We start from the raw sequence: 18,755 nt of genomic DNA, 5'->3' as shown, positions 1-18,755 counted from the left end.
ACATTACTAATAATTTGCTCTTTATTCCCCCTTTCTTAAAAAAAGAGACATAATCCTCCAAAATAAAGTTGTATTAGTATACTGTTTAGAGAAACTATATTTTTTGGAAAATGTTGATGTTCACTGAAATGGAAATCTCTAGGGAAATCTGGCTTAACAAGTTAATGTAAAGGGCAAGTGTGTATATTAATTTGAATGATAATTGTATTCAGACTGAAGAACAGATGTCCTCCTTTCACGGTGGAGTGCCTTGATGTCATGAGAATCTAGAGGTTAGTCACTATTGATAAACTAGACTTTCTGGTCTTAAAATCTGGATAATTTGAGTCAGTATTCTTAATATTAATCACTGCTCTAAAAGGTTCTTTTGCCTATGTTGCTTTTCCAAGTTAGACATGGTAATGAACATAGACTACATGCTGATTTAAAGGCTATTAGCCAGATTTATAAAGACAAAAAAATCCCTATATTTTTTCTTTTATTTCATCTTATAACTAACATTTTTTTTCCTGAAGCAAAATAAACAAGAAGAAAGTATTAATTAGTACTTATAAATCAATAGCTTTAGCTCACACATTTTATTCAGAATAAAATTTTTTTTGTATCCAGATGTATAATGGAAGGTCATATTTAACTGTTCAATCAATATATTTTTATAGAGTCAAAACTAGACCCAAAACTTGTTCTATTTCTTAATCCTCTAACATCTGAGTGTCCCCAAAGAATAATTTTAACTCTCTATAAATAAAATTATTCAAGTCACATCCTACTTTTGAACCATTGTTGAGGTTTAAAAGACTTTATTTCTAGGTATGAATGCATGTATCTCACATGTTTTGCTATATTGGAACAAGAGTGACTCAGGTTTACAATTGAAATTAATTATTTTTAAAGAAGCATATTTTAAAGAAGCAGAAGAGATATGGCATTTTATATTTAGACAGTGAAATCTCCCGGTTAGAGTTAACCTCTCATACTTATATGTAGAATAAAAGAAAAAGAAAGGAAAAAAAATACTTTTGCAAGCATTCTGTAGTTTCTTTGGAGGTCCTAATATGTGAGGAAATATTTGAAGTCACTTCAGATGATACTACTTGGAAGAAAGGTTTAGATTATTTTTGGGTCCTTCATGGGATAGAGCATACAAGATAACAGGATTATGCCCTTTGAAGGGAACTACAAGGAGAGTGGAGACAGAGCTAAAGGACGTAAACTCAACATTTATACATTCATTCAACAAGGGGGTATGGGTGCCCATGACGCATGAAATCTATATGAGAGAAAAAGATGAATATGGATTTCATCAAAAGGTAAAAAGATATAGACAAATACATTTCTAAATATGGCAGTATAATCCATTAGATGACATTGGCAATCATAGGGAAGAACCTCAGAAGAACTCCTAAACAGACTGGCCTGGCACCGGAGGGTTTAAACTCTTTTGGGTGACGTGGTGGATGGAAGAAGGCCCCCTTCAACAAGTCCACAGGAGGTGGTTTCCACAGGCTCCAATCCCTCCGCTGGCCTCCAGTGAATCTGCACTGATACCCCCCGCCCCCCTGCTCCCACCTCCTCTCCTGGAAACATGGTCTCAATGAAAAAGACTGAGCAAACAGTACCTGCTTGGGATATTGAGGAGATATTGAGGTGGAGAGGGTTACTGGGATTTCCAGGAAAAAGAACAACATTCCAAGGCCAAGGAGGCAGGAAAGAACTGACCCACTGGGATAATTGAAAGTTATTTGGTGGGGAAAAAAAAAAAGGGAGAAAATGGAAACATCAAGCCAAAGAGCTCGAGAAGGGCCGTAGTTGATGCCATAGTTGATATACTAAGGGTTTGACCTTTTTTAAAAGCTGTGAGGAGCCATTGGTGAATTTTAATGTGAATTACCTGAAAAGACCCAAAGAATAAACTACTAATTTGTCACACAGGGAGATTACAAAACCCCCTTCTTTGGGGTGCTTTGATAAGCTGCAGTCACTTCATTTTCAGACCTTCTGTACTTGTGTAGGTGATTGACCTATGATGAGGAATCTGAAATTCTTCAACTGCTGGGAAAACTAGCTTAAGTGTTGAGGTAAATGATTTGCTGACTCTGCATATCCACTCTCCAGCTTTCTCTGGCTCTGATCCCAGGAGCTTAACTTCATCAGTTGGTGTTCTTTTTTTCTGGCTTCTGCTGGGATCTGTTCTGGGTGGCATGAGGAGGAGATCCAAGGGCTGAGGGAAAATGTGGTCAGAATGATTATTGCGCAGTCCATTCCTGTTCCCTGCTACTACAGCTGGCTGCCTGTCCTTAGAGAAGACCCTCCCTTCTGCCCTCATTTTCACTTCCTGCTGTATTTTGCAGCCCTGTTCCTGGCCTATGCATGCACACCTTCCAAGCTGACCACTTCCACTAGGAATTATTCATGGTACTCCATCATCATGCATGGGTTTCTCTTCACTCTTCCCACACTGCAAGGACAGTCCTTTTGTTAGATCCTTCTCCATGCATATCCAAGTGCCATCTGCTTCTTGCCAGCACCCAGACTAGATAATGATGTTTAGTAACATTTAAGATGTCTAAAATATCAAGACGGAACTCCATAACACTCTACCTGTAAGCATCTGCATCATCTCACTTGTGGCAACGCCATCCTTCCAGCTGTCAAATTGAAAACCTGAGAGCCCCTCACCCCACAACTACCTTCTTTTTTTCCTATGCACCCCATACAATCTGTTAGGAAATCACATTGGCTCTATCTTAAAAATACAAGCTTGCCTCTCCTCATCAACCTCTTGGATGCCATTCAGGTTTGAGCCACCTTAGTGCCTTGCCTTGATTAGTACCTAGTGCCTCCCATGGTCCCCTTGTCCCCTTGTAGCTACACTGGCCTCCTGAGAGCTTATGCCCAATAGAGTAACTGTACAACTGCATTAAAGTATGAAATAGATCGTGTCACTCCATGAAACCTCCAACCACTGGCTCCTCTCCCACTCAAAGTGGCCAAGAAGGCCCTCATGATCTGGCCCATGACTGCATAGACAACTTGTTCTACTCCCTTCTCCCTCAATGTTAGCCATACCACCTACAATTTGCTGGACTTTGGTCCATCAATTCCCGTACCTACTTACCCTTCACTTAGATATCCTCTGGGCTACCACCCTTAACTTTTGGTGAATGGTTTGGTTCCAAAAAGTCCTACCCTGACCATACTAATTAGTACTGTACCTCATTTCTTCTTTCCCCAAAAGCCCTACTCCTCCTTATTTTGTTATCTTTTTTTTTCTTTGTTTTGCACCATTTATCATTTTCAAAGATTTATGTGGTATTAGTTCCCTAGGGCTGCCATAACAAATAACCAAAAACTGGGGAGCCTAAAACAATACCAATTTATTGGCTTACAGTTCTGGAGGCTGAAAATTCCAAATCCAGCTATCAGCAGTGCCATGCTTCCTCTAAGCCTCTAAGGAGAGGATCTGTCCATCCCTCTGCTAGTTTCTGGCAGCCTCAGTCCTTCCTTGGCATGTGGAAGCATAATTCCAATCTCTGCCTCTGTCTTCATGTGGCCATATTCTCTCTGTGTCTTTGTGTTTCTGTGTTATCATATGCATTTTTCCTGTGTGTCTGTGTGTCTAAACATCCCCCCCCCCTTTTTTTTTTCGGAAGGACATCCGTCATATTGGATTAAGTAAGGTCCATCCTCCCTAATTACCTCATGTTAACTTGATTAAATTAAATCCACAAAGACCCAATTTTGAGTAAGGTGGCATTCACAGGTACTATGGTTAAGATATTTACTAGATCTTTTCTGGGGGGAAGGAGGGGTGGAGGAACACAATTCAACATATAACACATAATTTTCTTATTTATTATGTGAATTGTTTATTGTCTGTCTTCACGGGCCAAGAGTTAGATTTCTCAGAGTAGTAATATTTGTCTCTTTGTTCACTAATTCTAAGTATCAAGTCCACTGATCAAGTATCTAAGGTTGTGTGGCCACAAAGTGTTGAATGAAGGAAAAATCTGAGTAACAGGCTGTTTTAGAGATAAATGTGAGTGGAACTTTATGCTGAATGGAAAAAGAAGTCTCTGAAGCTCTGGTTTGACAATCTTAATTTTTGAAAAGCAAAATACTTTGCTTAAGATTTTAAAAGATACCAAACCATGAATCTTTTCACTTGGAAAGCAATACCTCACTGACATGGAAGACCCACATTTTATTCTCATGATTTATTTCCTGTATTTTACAACCTATTCATGCAATTTGAAGCACTTATTTTTAAGCCGATTCATGTTACATCCTTTGAATTTCAGACCTGGGATGTGAATCTTCAGCAGATGGTTGATATGTACATTGGAGAAGAAGGCGTGGTAAGAGGGTGGAGGTGGAGATGGGAGGTACAAATCTCATCTGTAAGCAAGCTTTAGAGATAAAGGGGAGTGAGATGTAGCAAGACCCTGTGTGGCACTGGCCTCATCACTGTCCTCTAGCTCTGGATCTTAAGTGGCTTAATCAAGCTTAATCAGGCATTGCTCTGCCTACTGCTCTGTGCCTATTTGCTGCACATAGATCTACCTCTCACTCCTCCCGAGCCTGTGGCTGCATTCAGATCCCTTCATGGGTTCCTGGACACAGCTGTTGGAGTATCTCTTCATCTTAAATTGCTCCTAGTCCCTCCCCCATTTTGTTTTTCTGGGGGCTACTGAGCCTTTCCAAAACTTAATATATCAGCACGCTCTTCACACTGTTCCTAGATGATTCAGTCAGCTATGGAGGAGCAGGAGCAAACAGCTGTCATATATATTAGTGAAACCTGAATTGCTCATATTTCAGATATAAACCAGGTCCCTCATATACAGGTATGTCATATCTTTACATAACCCCTCACGGCCTGGATTCTCTAGTCTTGAACATGGGGTCATTTGACAAAGACGTATCCCCTAGGCCTCCATGTGCTTCCTAAAGTAAGTAATCTCAAATATTTGAAAGTAGTTCATATCAATTACTAAACCAGAGGAAAAAAATCTATATTATTTGAAAATAAAAGCAGACCCATGAAAAAACTTAGAATATTTGTTATAAAGTTATAGCAATGACATGGTAATATATAATATATAATATATAAGTATATACTATGCAACATATATACTGTTATATATAACAGTACACACAATGTGATGGCATGTATAATGCAATTCTACATGGGTATATATAGCATATAAGATTGTCACATTATAATGACAACTCCATCAGTTCATCGTTAATCCTCCAAGAAAGGATTTCTTTCCAGCATTAGATACAGTAAGATAAGTTAATAGATGAATGACAGGTGGCAGTAGTTATTTGAAATGTCCCAATTGAGTAAGGGATTGTTGTCAAAATACATAAGGGTTCCTACATACCAAAAATAATGCCTGGAAGGACAACCATTTCAATGGAGATAGGCCAAATATAGACCATAGCTACTTTTAGAAGAAATAACTCAAAAAGCATAAAAAGCTTCTGAAGAGGAACTCAACCTTTTTAAAACTCAGTAATGTAAATTTAACCAACAACAAGACATTACTTAACGTCTGTTAACCTGGCAAGAAACAGACACTTGAGTAAGGTCAAAAGTTGGGTGGACAAGGTGGCAATGGTAGTATGGGCTAGTGTGATTGTGCTGGGGAGCCAGCTCACTCCACTGTGGTCCCACATTCTGGTCCTGAGCATGTGTTCTAGAGAAAGTCTCACTCAGGCCCATGGAGGCATGCTCCTGAAAATGTTTGTTTAGTACTTTTTAGAGTTTGGGGAGGAGGTGGCAGGCTCAGCACCCTCTGCTGCAAAAGTGGATGGGTAGAGTATGGTCAACAAACAGCCTAGAGCAGTTGTAAGCAAACTTGTTCTATAAAGGGTCTGGAAGTAAATATATTTGGCTTTGTGAGCCAGAGGGTCTCTCTTGCCATTGCTCAGCACTGATACTATGGCATAAAAACAGTCCCATTGACATGACCCAAAGGAATGGATATACATGTGATCTGTGAAATAACATTTACAAAAAAATGTTTGGACTTGGCCTGGACTATCGTTTGTCCATTCCTATATGACTAATTCTGTTTACAAAGATTGTGTTAAATATACCTAAAAAACAATTAGCAAAACTAAATATAATAAAAGATCCACATTAATCACATAAGAGTGACTTCTTGTGGTAAATGGAGAAGGGAATAAGGATGATATAGCAAAGAGTAAGCGGTGAAGGAGTGATGAAAATGAACCTAGAAATAAGGATTATAATTAACTCAAGATTTTGTACTTACATTCAGTTTAATTTTTTTCTAAAAAGGGCAAACAAACTACAGTTTTGAATAGGGGCTTTAATTTGCTCACAACTTTCAGAACTGAAGTACTATGTGAGTGCAGCTGAGTGCCTGCTGTGGGTTAACACGATGTGTGGGCCTCTGGTTTGATGTTGTACCTAAATATGGCAGGGAATCACGATACTCTGTGCAAAGTCATTTTTAGTGCCCTTCTTTTGAAAATAAGTGGCACTAGGTAAAAATAGCAGCTTTTTTTTTTTAAATTTTTATTTATTTATGATAGTCACACACAGATAGAGAGAGAGAGGCAGAGACACAGGCAGAGGGAGAAGCAGGCTCCATGCACCGGGAGCCCGACGTGGGATTCGATCCCAGGTCTCCAGGATCGCGCCCTGGGCCAAAGGCAGGCGCCAAACCGCTGCGCCACCCAGGGATCCCAGCTTTTTTTTTTTCTTGATCAGGAAATAATGATTTGAAAAATGCCCAAGAGGAGAAGAAAATTGTCAAGCTGCATGTACAATGGCTTAAATTTTTCAAGGTATTACCTCTGATAAAGAAGAAGTGGAGCTCTGTGTTATAAGAAAATCGGTCCATATGGGAGATGTAGTAAGGGATAAGTATGCAACAATGGTTAAAAGCAAGGGATGGAAGTAAATTTTGGAATCGTATCCTGGATCTTCTACTTTCTAGCCAAGTTACTGAAACTTGGTCAGTCCCTATTTCCTCATGTTAAGATAAAGATACCTTAAAGGGCTGTTTTGAGGCTGAGAAGCTCAATTTAAAAATAGGTTGGGCACATAGGAATAACAGAGTAGTACTCTTACGGGAGATGCCTTAATGGTTTGTATGAACAGCAATTCCTCATTTCTGTGTTTTTCCAGGTTTCCATACAAAGATTATAGACTCATTATCAGGGAGATGATCATTGCCACAAAAATATAGTGTATTCTATGGAAGAGCTACTAATGTATTGCCTTTAGACTCCCTGAAGCATCTAGAAAGCATCCCAGGTCCCATTGTAAAATACTCAAAAATATTTTTAAAAGAGATTAACTCAAAGGAAAGGCCATGTTAATAAATTAATTAGAAAATTAGTACAATGTAAAGGATCACATCATGATAGGCAAAAGTCATCCAGGGTCATCCATGATACTTCTATCTCAAAAGCCCAGTAACAAGCTGCAGAAGACCCTCTCATCTGCTTTAGTCCTTTCCAGGTTGCAAGACTTGAAGATAATGTTGACTTTTCTTAAAGATTCAGCCCCAGCCTGATTCTCAGCATTTTTTGACATTGACACCAAGTGTCACCAAGCCTCCAGGTGAAATGATAGTGGTCTGGATAAATGGCATTTATGTAGAGCCTCATGTTTCCAAATCAGTTCTAAATAATGTATATACTCCCGTTCTCACGTTAATTTATTTCACCTCTGCAATTCTTTTTTTAAATTGAGAGTTTATTACAAGATTTTTAAAATGTGTGGAAGATAGGACTAATAAACAGCACATACATATCTATATGCTCACACCTTAATTCAGGGAAAATGACAAAGTCATCATGTGAGAATCGGCCTGTGGGCCTCTCTCCAGACTTTCTCTTTCTTCCACATTTGCCAATATTCCATGTCCTGAAAAGTTTTGTGTTTGTTGTTCCCTTGTTTTCCTTTAAGAAAGTTTTACCACATACAGTTCTATTTTTATTTTTTTGTGATTTTAGACTTCATATGCATAGATTAAATCACTGTATCTTCTATGACTTGGCTCTTTACTCAGTATTACATCCTTTTGAGTTTTGTAGATGTTTTTGCAGGTAGCTTTAGTTTGCTTTCTATGTAGAATGATTTTCCTTTGTAACAATACATAACAGTCTATTTATCCCTTCCATGTTAATTGGCATTTGTGTTGCTTTTGGTTTTCTGCTATACCATGATGAATAACTTTGCACATGTCCTTGTGCACTTGGAACAACATTTGTTGAGAGTATGACTCAAGCAAGGGGATTTTTGTGGTCATAAATTGTGCATGTCTTTAACTTTATTAGCAGTATCAAGGTATTGTCCAAAATGTTTTTACCAATTTATAAGCAACTTGTAGGTCTTCCAATTGGTTTTTATCCTCATCAAAACTTCTCATTGTCAAAAATTTTGTTTTACCTCAAAATGGAGAATGTGAAATGGTATTTCATTTCCATTTTAATTTCCCTAAATACTAATGAGAATTTTTTTTTTTTTTGGTTAAACATACGAGCCATTTGACTTTTTTTTTTAAAGATACTCTTCATGTATTTTTCATTGTACCATATGCCTTTAAAATTTATTTGTAGGCTTTATTTATATATTCCAAACTATTATTTTGTCAGTTAGATGGTTGCCAAAATTACCTCCCAGTCTGAGGCTTGTACTTTTATTCTGCCTCTATTTTTTAAAAAATGAACAGAAGTTATTAATCTTTATATAGGGGATTTAATCCTTCATTTCCTTTATAATTTGTATTTTCTGTGTTTTGTTAAGAAATAATGTTCTACTTCAAAGTAAAAAAAAAAAAGGTTGTCTTACATGGTTTTCTAATTTTTTTGGTTTTGTCTTTCACATTTAAATCTTTAATCCACCTGGAATGTATTTTCTATATATGGAATGAGAAGAGGTTTGTCCAATTTCATGTATTTCCACATGAATATTTTTTCAGCATCATGAATTGTAAAGTCTATTCCTTCCCTACTGACTCATAGGACCAATTCTATAATAAATCAAGTCTCCCTATATTTCAGGGGCTGTGTCAGTTTGATTGATTGATTCTTGATTTATTTGTTTTTGAATTGGTATTATTCTATCTCATGCCAATACTTGTACCGCTTTAATTACTACAGATTTTTAAGTAATATTTATCTATACAAAGCATTTTTACTCCTTATTTTATTTTTCTTATTTGGGAATATTTCAACTTTTTGGCTCTTCTAAATAAATGTTAGTATTGGATTATCCAAGTCATACAGCAAAGAAGGAAGGAAGGAAGGGAGACAGGAGAGAAAGAAATTCAGATATGACATTTAAGATTGATGTTTCAATAAATTTATAGATCTCTTTAGGGAGCAATACAATTGCCAGTTTTACAATACCAAGTCTTCCTAATTTCTCTCTATTTACCTGGGTCTTTTAAAATGTCTTTCAAATATGTTTTATAATATTCTCACTGTTTTATTAGATTTATTCCAAGCTACTCAAGACTATCATAAACTTTGTTCTTAAAATGATATTTTCAATTATTTGCAGCTGGTGTGTATAAACACAATTGATTTTTTTACATTGATTTTATGCCTAGCTACTTGAATGTTCTTATTAATTCTAATAATTTCTATGCAGATTGTTGACAGTTCTTTTCTAACAATTTTTACGTAGACTGTTTATGGGTTTCTAAGTATACATTCATCTCACAGGCAGATGATGAGGGCTGTGCTCCATCTTTTTTAATGATCAAAAATTCTTTTTCTCTTTCTTGCCACACTATGCTACTGGCTAGGCTCTGTGTAGAGTAAGAATTGTTCATGATGGGCATGTTGGTTTTTTTAATGATCCTGGAGAAATGCTTTCAGCAGTTGATCACGAAGGATCACATTTGTTCTAGGTTGGGCATACATACCCTTTTATTCTAATTTGCTACAAGTTTTTGTCAGGAATAGATGTTGAGATGTTTTTATTTGGTAATGAATTTGGTATTTCCTATCTATGAACCAATCACATTATTTCTCTTTTTTTTATACCTTAGTTTGGTAAGTCATATTAAACAATTTTCTAACATGAACAGTCTTCTTTTTTTTTTTTTTTAAGAGTTTACTTACTTGAGAGAGTACAAGCACGAGGAGGAGAAGAGGGGGAGGGAGAAGCAGGCTCCCTGCTGAGCAGGGAGCCCAAGACAGGGTTCGATCCCTGGACCCTGGGATCATGACCTGAGCCAGAGGCAGACAGTTAACTGACTGAGTCAGCCAGGTGCCCCTAACATGAACAGTATTGTCATGTTGACTATTGCTGAATCCTCTGTAGGATTTGGTCTATTCGATCAAGTTCTGTGCTCTCCTTAGGATTTACCTGATGTGGCCATGCTGATGATCTTTAGTATATTGCTGGATCTGTTCCAGATTCTTGCCTCAGTGGTGATGAGACTGGCCTAGAACTTTCTTTCATGATCTTTGTTGAGTTTCAGTAGTTTCTGTCAGTGTCAGAGAATTAGTTGTAGAGTTACTTCTTTATTTATGCTCTGAACAGATTTATGGAAGGCTGGAATGATAGGGTTTTTTTGTTTTTTTGTTTTGTTTTGTTTTTTTTTTTTGGAAAATTTGGCAGAGTTCTGTTAAACTCTCTGTTACACACACGTGGTACACACACATGTGCACACAAACACATTTCTTCTTGAGAGACCACGGATTATGTAATATTTTCCCAAGATATTTGCATTTAACTTAACAAATTTACTGGCATAATGTTGTTTAAAATATCTTCTTTATAGCTTGAAAATCCTTTCTGCACCTTCAGTCACACTCTGTTTTTAATCTCTAGCTTTGGTCAAGGGCTGTAGGCATTTCTGTCTGATTTTGAATTTCTCACCCTTCTACCTAGGTCCTAAACCTCTTGTCCAGAGGCACAAATTGTCTGCACGTTGGCTGCTATCAATCTGCTTGTTTAACATCTACCTGCTGACCAAAACCTAGATTCCCTTGTGCTTGGCTGTGCTCTCCATCTATCCTCTCGAGTAGAGTCCTCCTCAAACTGAATCTTCTCTGAGGCCCACAGGCCCTCTTGACCTATTCCACGCAGTATCAACACCTTTCTCAGCATCTATTTCATCCACAGGCATAGGTGGTGACCTGCTATGTTTCATTTTCTCCCTTTCCTGGACTTCTCCTTCATGAGTGCTGAGAGTAGACAAGTATGGCTTGGAAATAAAACTCAATCCAGCTATTATTCATTTTCTATGATTTACTTAAATGGTTTTTAGTACCAGTATGGAACCCTGAGGCATATAGTACTGTCCTACCTACAAGTCACTCCTGCTTCCTATCTCTGTCTGGATTGTTCTGCTTTTCCTAGTGCTGGCAGATTGTCTTGTTTGAAGCCTGTGGACCAATGCTCAGCCTCCCTGCCCATCCTGGCCTATAAGTCTTGAGAAACAAAACACCTGGGGATGCCTTGCAGCTCCTTTCCTCATTCAGGGAGTGAGCATCCTTCCACAGATTTCAGAGCAGTAGCATGAAATTCCAAGACTGGAACTGCCTAAACCCTACCTCTTCTGTTTTCTACTCCATTGTCTTGTTCATAGTTAACAGAGAAGTAAACTGTCCTTGAAGGCCATATGTTTGCCCATTCATGTTATTTTTTTCCATTTTCTTTCAAGATGATCTATTTCCAACCCTAAATGACTGAAACCATTCCACTTGCCAGGACCCCACACCTTCAATGGAGCCATCCTCCCCTACCCAAGATCCATCCAAGTTACTATAGCTCTAGGCAGTCTGGACCTTCCTTCCCCACCATACTGTCTTCTTAGAATTCTCAATCAGAGTCCTGTCTTCCAGTCAAGAAATATATCCCAAGTCCCTGTGAATGATCTTCTGTCACTTTTCACTTGCCCCAATGTTTATGTTGCCATTACTCAGGTATACACTTATTCAGGGCATGCTTAACAGTACCTACAATGTGACCAATCCTGCATTAAGCACTAGATGAAAAAGAATTGAAGCCTTCAGTAGATTAAGCATGTGGTTGTGCTGACAGACAAGTGTACAGTCCCCTTTCATCCTTGGAGTAGAAATGTGTGTGAGGACAGTGAAAAGGGACAGGGGAGAAGAGTAGCCTCATAGGGACAAGGCGATTCACAGGGAAGACTTCTGCATCATATGAGGTCAGGATGAGGATGGAAAATGGGAAAAGCTGAACTGAAAAAGAAGATGATAGACAGCAGGAAAATCAAGTAGCATTCTTGTCATGGTTATGGTGAGAAACTCAGGTTAAAACACAATTAGCTGGGGAACCCTGGGTGGTGCAGTGGTTTGGCGCCTGCCTTTGGCCCAGGGCGCGATCCTGGAGACCTGGGATCGAATCCCACATCGAATGCCACATCCCTCCCTGCATGGAGCCTGCTTCTCCCTCTGCCTGTGTCTCTGCCTCTCTCTCTCTCTCTCTCTGTGACTATCATGCATAAATAAATAAAATCTTTAAAATAAAAAAAAAAACAATTAAAAAAATTAAAAAAAAAAACACAATTAGCCTGAAATCTGAGAGGAATGTAAAGTTTAGTTTAACACAAGTAAAGACTGGGTAAAGATGCTATAACTATATAATGTACAATTTAGTATCCAAAATATATGATAGACTCCTAAAATCAGTAAGAAAGCAAGCAATGCAATGAAAAAAACCCAAATCAGCAGAGTATAGACATTTCATTCAAGAGGAAATTTAAATGGTTAACAGAATATTAAAAAGACAACCCCTTCTCATAATCAGGAAAATATTGTTTACCTAGCATATTACCAAAGCAAAAAAATCTACAGTATCAAAGTTTGAGAGATATAAAAAATAAAGTTATATTATTGGGGGTGGGTGCAAATTGATACAACTTTGAAAAATAATATGACAATTTCTTCTAAAAATGAAAATGTGCATATATTATAGCCCAGAAGCTTTACTTCTGGATATATTCACACATGTACACAGTGTTGTTTATCAAAAAGTTATTTGTAGTAACAGAAAACAAAAAATAAAAACAACCTAAATTCAATAGGAAAGTGAATAACTAAAATGTAGAATATTCACATGATAAAAAACAAACACAAAGCTTTAAAAGAATGGGTAGATTTAGATATATGGGTGGGGAGAGAACCAAAACTCAAATTTTGACTGGAAAAAGAAGTTGCAGAATGATTTAACACTAACTTCTGTTTCATAGAGCTATGTTTCATTCTGTGTTATGAAATTCCAAATGATCCTGGAATTGAGAAATTTCTAAGAAAATTTATGTATATAAAACTAGTGTTTCTTTTATTCTTTCCTTCCCTCCCTCTCCCTCCTTTCCTTGCCTCCCCCATCCCTCCTTCCATCCTTCTGTCCTTCTATCCTTCCTTCCTTCCTTTCCTTTTTGGGGGGAAGGGGGGTCACTGTGGTTGAATACAAAGTTGGAGGTTGGTGAGTGATTTGATGTAAGGGGATGATCATCAGAGATTTGAGTTAAATATAGATTCACTTTCACTTACACCTTGGAATGCTTGGCTCTTTATGGCAATCATTTCAAAATGGGTCAAAAAAGTCATTTGTATTACTACTTTTCATCCTCTTTCAAAAGCCAATGTATGAGCATAAAACCATTTAATGATAGTTGCATTTAATGATAGTTGCAGTGCCAAGAAAATCAAGAAATAGCTTTATCTTAAGTTTATGAGAATTGAAGAAAGAAAAGAAGGGGGATTAAAAATTTGATAAAATTTTGGTAAATTTTGACAAAACCCAGAGATATCTGCCCAGTTCTATGTGAAATGATTTATCTTGACCAATTTTTAAGTTTCTTCCTCCAGCGAATACATAGGTCCACGTAGTTCTCAAAACATCTTTCAGCCCATTCTACCTCTAGAGGGGTCCATATTGGGTCTTTTTCAATAGTCATGCGATAAAGAGTATAGGCTTGTATCTTCCAAGGGTCGGCAGCCTACAGAAATGAAGATGTGTATCATCCTTCTACATGACATTAGAGTGTGTGGCACTGGTATATAGTCTTTAAAGATGACTAAATTGGGATAACAGATCAAAATCTTCAGGGAGAACCTTCCAAAGCCCTCTCTTAAGTATGTGCACTACTTAGAAACCAAACCAAGAAAAACACAAACATGATTAAAGTGTCCCAATTTATAATTATGAAAATGATACTAATCAATCAAGTAATCAGGAGATATTTGACCATAATTGTCTTTTGAAAAAGAACAAGAATGAGCAATTACTAAATCCTTACAATAAATAAAATCTTTTATATGTTACCACATTTAATTTTCCTCAAAACAATCACCCTAAAAAGGGGTAATTATCTCATTTTATGCCAAAGAAAACAAAGTTCGTAAAAGCCAAATAAATCATTCAAAGGTATGCATCTGAAACCCTGTTCCTTTTACATGATACTAGTCCCCCCATGGGGCTCACCATTAGGCTGGAGTATAGAGGAATGCATAGGGCTCTTCCTGAGCCTCAATATCTAATTGAGGGGACAGTAACTATCATGTGTCATAGTAAGTGACAGAAGCCACCCATTGCTTAGTTCCAAAGCAGGGAACAAGAATTTGATCAGGGTGTTCAGGAGTGGTGCTTGAAATTGATGCAGAAGATTAGGATTTTGCACACTTGGATTTGTTCTCAAATGTCTACAATGTAGGCTTAGAGAAGCAATATTTCAGGATATGTCCCATATTCCATAGTATTATTTCATCTTAGGTATCAAAATTGGCAAAGAACTATAGACTTTGCCCATTAGTTTCATCATGAATATTGCTTTGCTTTTTCTTTCCCTTTGCCCCCAAAACAGTGTTTGCATAATTGAGATCTGATCCCTTTATGAAAAGAAACTTCTTAAAGCATAAAGATCTATGTTGTAACATAGTCTGATTCTAATTCAAATACTAATACAATTATGTGTATGCTCTAAATTTCCGGAGATAATATGAAAAATATTAATATGATCATTCAAAACTTTTTAAAATCAAGGTAGAAGAATGTATTCTATCATTTAATTAATGTCCCTACAATTCTGGACAGAGGCTTCTCCCAATTTCCTATTCTCAATAGGACTGTTACAGTGACAATTCAAAATTACCGGTACAGCTCTACTGGAAATGGATTGTGGGAGTGCCACTGAGGCCTCACTAACATGATTCATTGGCCGTCCCAAGAGCTTTCAGAGGAAGGCCTTGATTTTTACATGCTGTTTCATATTAGTATCTCTTCCAGAATATAAATCTTAAGAGCAAAACTGTTATGCAGGTCTGTGAGTGGAAACCTGCTGGTCAGGTGAAGCTGGACTCTAGAGGAAAGAGAAGGGCCAGCTTGAGGAGCACAGTTTGCATATCATCTTTCTATTTAGGCCAGAAGACAGATAGAATCTGAGGGTCCATAGGCAAGTTATCCAGGAAGATCCTCAAAAGCCAAGGTAAATTCTGGTGGAGGTCAGAAAGTTCAGGACAGCAGGAGGACTTGTATATCTGGGGTGTCACAGAGGACAAAAATTCTAAATTTCATAAGGGTGAAGCCAATTAGTTGCTGTCCCAGGAGCAGAGGTAGTAGAGTGGATCTCATTCTAAATCAGTAATCACTCTCCTTTTTGCCTCCTCTGTAGACTCTGGAGATACAGTCCTGGGTATAACCAGGGTAACTAAATTTCAGGTAATAAAATCTCAGAAAAGGACTTGGATGAAGTCTTCCTGAGGAAGTTTTAGTAGTGGACCTTTTACCTATGCCTGCTGATTTAATGGTTGGTTTGGGCATACTCTCATAGATGTGATAGCACTTGGCAGAGTGTATTTAAAGATCCTTTGTATTTTTTTTTCTAAACATTCCAAGGTTCAAGATTGGTCAAGATATTGAGAAAAAAATGAACAGACTGGACTGAAGAGTCCTGGGTCAATTCTGAACGATGGTAATAAGGTAGTTATTGCTAACAGGCATTGGACAAGATCTAGGGCCAATCCAAGTGCTGTGACCTTGGGTAAGTTACCTAAATACTCTAAAATTGTTTCCTTATCAAACCAAGACAATAATATCTAATTCATAATTAGTATCAGGAGGAATAAACGAGGTAATTTATGTAAATCCCATCACAGTATGCCATTGTCTAAATTGAATAAGTGATGTGTTCTGTTATAATGCTGCCAGCTATAACACTGGAACAGGATACAGAAGATCTATGTTGCCAGACACTTTGTGATAGGAAGGGAAACTTTGTCCATATAACTTTCATGCTGATAATCTTCCCTTCTCTGCGTCTATCATTCTTTTTTCTTCCACCATGGGGTGAGGGAGCTTTGTCAAGCTCTGTCTGTGTGTTAGATAAATTCCAGAGGTCCAAATTAGCAATGGAGGGAGTCACATGAACTATCAAAATGAGATCAAGCTACAAAATAGAGGCCACCAGTGTCCTAGGGTTTCTCTTGACCCAAGTGTAGCATCAGAGATCTGGGAGCTTGATCTTGAATCAGGATCTATACCAGGGAGTGCCCCCAAGAAATTAAAAACAGACACATGAACTGTAATAGGCCACAGAAAACATGAGGATGATGGAATGATGTGAAGTACTACAGGTAGATGACCAAAGTAGAATTCCATCAAGGTCCAACTCTTTTGAAGGCACAGGCACAGCAGGAACACCACCACCACCAAAAACTATCCAGTTCAAACATCAGTACCTATTAAACATGAACAAATGACTAATTTTTTTCAACTAGTCAGTATTCATAGAGATTCAGTCCAAGTCTGTGTGGCAAATACAGTATTTAGTATCAAATGGCATGCGTTCACATTTTCCTAGTACACTAAATTTACTCCCCAATTAAAATTCCATTTAAACAAACCAGAATGCCTTCCTCACACATTATACCGACTCGAAGGAACTAGACTCTGTGGCCCAGTTCATCAAAATGCACTTGAAAAATTATGTCTGGAACTCTCAGACCGATGCTACTACGCATTAAAGGTTTTATTTTCTTCATTCTGTCTTTTCTCTTCCAAGGCTTGACTCATAACCACTTGAGATAGAGCTAAAGCTGACATAGAAAGTGAAAATCCTCTGCCTTCTTGCCTGCAGGAAATCCTCGGCAGGAGATTTCCAGGCTGTGCTGTCATCAAAGCTAAACTTAACCTTGTTCAGGAAAAGAACCCTTCACTTTCAGACCAACTCCTTGTCAGACCCATTCAACTTGCAGAGTACAGTGTTGGGGGGAAAAGGGAGTGAAAAATAGCAATGAATGCATTTCAGTTTGAGGTTATTGAGTCTTGAAATGATGACTTCTTGTGTTTTGCAATGACATTAAAGTTAAATATCTTGGTTCACGGCCACTTACCATTCTCTTCATCTCCATTAATCTTTGCTCACAGTTTTGAAATATACCACTTTCTGTCTTGAGCAATGAAATGAAATTTTCCCAGGGTTATAATTGCTTTCCAGTGTGTCTTTTCTCATGTTATTTGATTGCTAAAGATTTCCTCCAAAATGAGAGATATTTAGTGAACACAATACAATGTATTTTCCTGCTATTTTTAATCTGTTCATGCATAATTTGAAGGGTTGGGTATGGGAAAAATGGAAATTGAACTCATCTGACCGTGACAGATTTGCAAACTCTGAATACAACTCAAACTTTATTGATGCTTTTAAATTATAGCACCAAATACCTGGACATGTCCATATAACATTTATAGCATTTTATGTCTTCATAGCTACAGCCAACATTTGCTTAAGAGTCACAATTGTAATTCAGGATGAGCAAGAAGAGCATTTTACAAGGAAAAGTAGAACATGCTGAAGCATTTTGCCTGGAACAAGCTTTTATTTTTAGCCTGTCCCCAAAAAATCATTATCTAGAGGCTTGAAATGTCTCAAAAAATCATTATATTTGAGTGTCTGGTAGGTTATTTCATAGAGTCCTGCAGGATCAGATAATATTTGGTATCAGATGGGTAAGCTCTCTGAACCACAAAAACAATTGGTAGAATGGATTGTCTGTTGGAATCTACCCGTTTCTCTCTCTTCTGATGAGCAAACATTCTCTAGAGAATGTTTTAACAAATTGCACACCACACTTCAATCCAGTAAATTATATCCAGGATTTTTTATTGAGTTATATAAAAGATAGCATTTCCAAAATTGAAATATGATCAGCTGAGGGGCTCAGATAATTAATATCTGTCTGCATATAATAAATGAAGATCTTCTCTCTACTGCAGTAGCTTGGCTGTATCTTGTATGAGTGACAAAGTACAAAGGATGACAGAGACAGAAGGGCCAGATTTGAGACTTAGCTCTGAACTCTATTTGGTTCCTTCCCTTCCAATGAGAAAATTGTTTTTAGAAGAGAATAAACAGATAAGGTAGAGCCATCCATCATCAATTAAAGGGAAGCAGCTGGTAAGTTGGGACCACTAATGCCAGTTTATTGGCCACCCTTGCCCAGTTCCCATCCTCAAATCCTAAAAGCAATATTAAGAGAGGTCTAGTGATAAATTAAGGGAGATGATCATTGAGAACTGGAAATGTTTTCATTTCAAAATTTTAGGATTCAAGTTTATGCATTCTGTAAACATCATTTCCTTACTCAAAAATCCATACAGAGGCTTACTGGATAATTATAATGTTATAGTTACCATTAATTGAGCACTTTTATCTGCTGAACATTATTTTCTCTGTTGCTTGTTCATAATAATCCCAATTTGTCACAATCTCCCTGTGGAGAAC

General features: G+C 37.5%; 1 protein-coding gene and 1 long non-coding RNA gene across 12 annotated transcripts in view; one reads left to right on the top strand and one right to left on the bottom strand.

Moving 5' to 3' along the window:
* Window positions 1-18,755, top strand: part of CNTNAP5 (contactin associated protein family member 5) — a 796,713-nt gene that overhangs the window by 144,778 nt on the left and 633,180 nt on the right. The window lies entirely within an intron of this gene.
* LOC144291655 (uncharacterized) overlaps window positions 1-18,755 on the bottom strand; it is a 41,912-nt gene that overhangs the window by 18,414 nt on the left and 4,743 nt on the right. For 2 of the 10 annotated variants that reach the window (XR_013359011.1, XR_013359012.1), the window contains exon 2: window positions 1,858-2,221. The exons of 6 other annotated variants lie outside the window; for them this stretch is intronic. This is a non-coding gene — a long non-coding RNA (uncharacterized LOC144291655). Of the gene's footprint in view, window positions 1-1,857; window positions 2,222-4,303; window positions 4,410-10,366; window positions 10,488-18,755 lie in introns of those variants that run through there. 2 more of the 10 variants (XR_013359013.1, XR_013359016.1) reach the window with 2 other exon arrangements.

This window comes from Canis aureus, chromosome 20, assembly GCF_053574225.1.
Source record: "Canis aureus isolate CA01 chromosome 20, VMU_Caureus_v.1.0, whole genome shotgun sequence".
Classification (NCBI taxonomy): Eukaryota; Metazoa; Chordata; class Mammalia; order Carnivora; family Canidae; genus Canis; species Canis aureus.
This window is presented reverse-complemented; position numbering and strand designations above follow the sequence as displayed.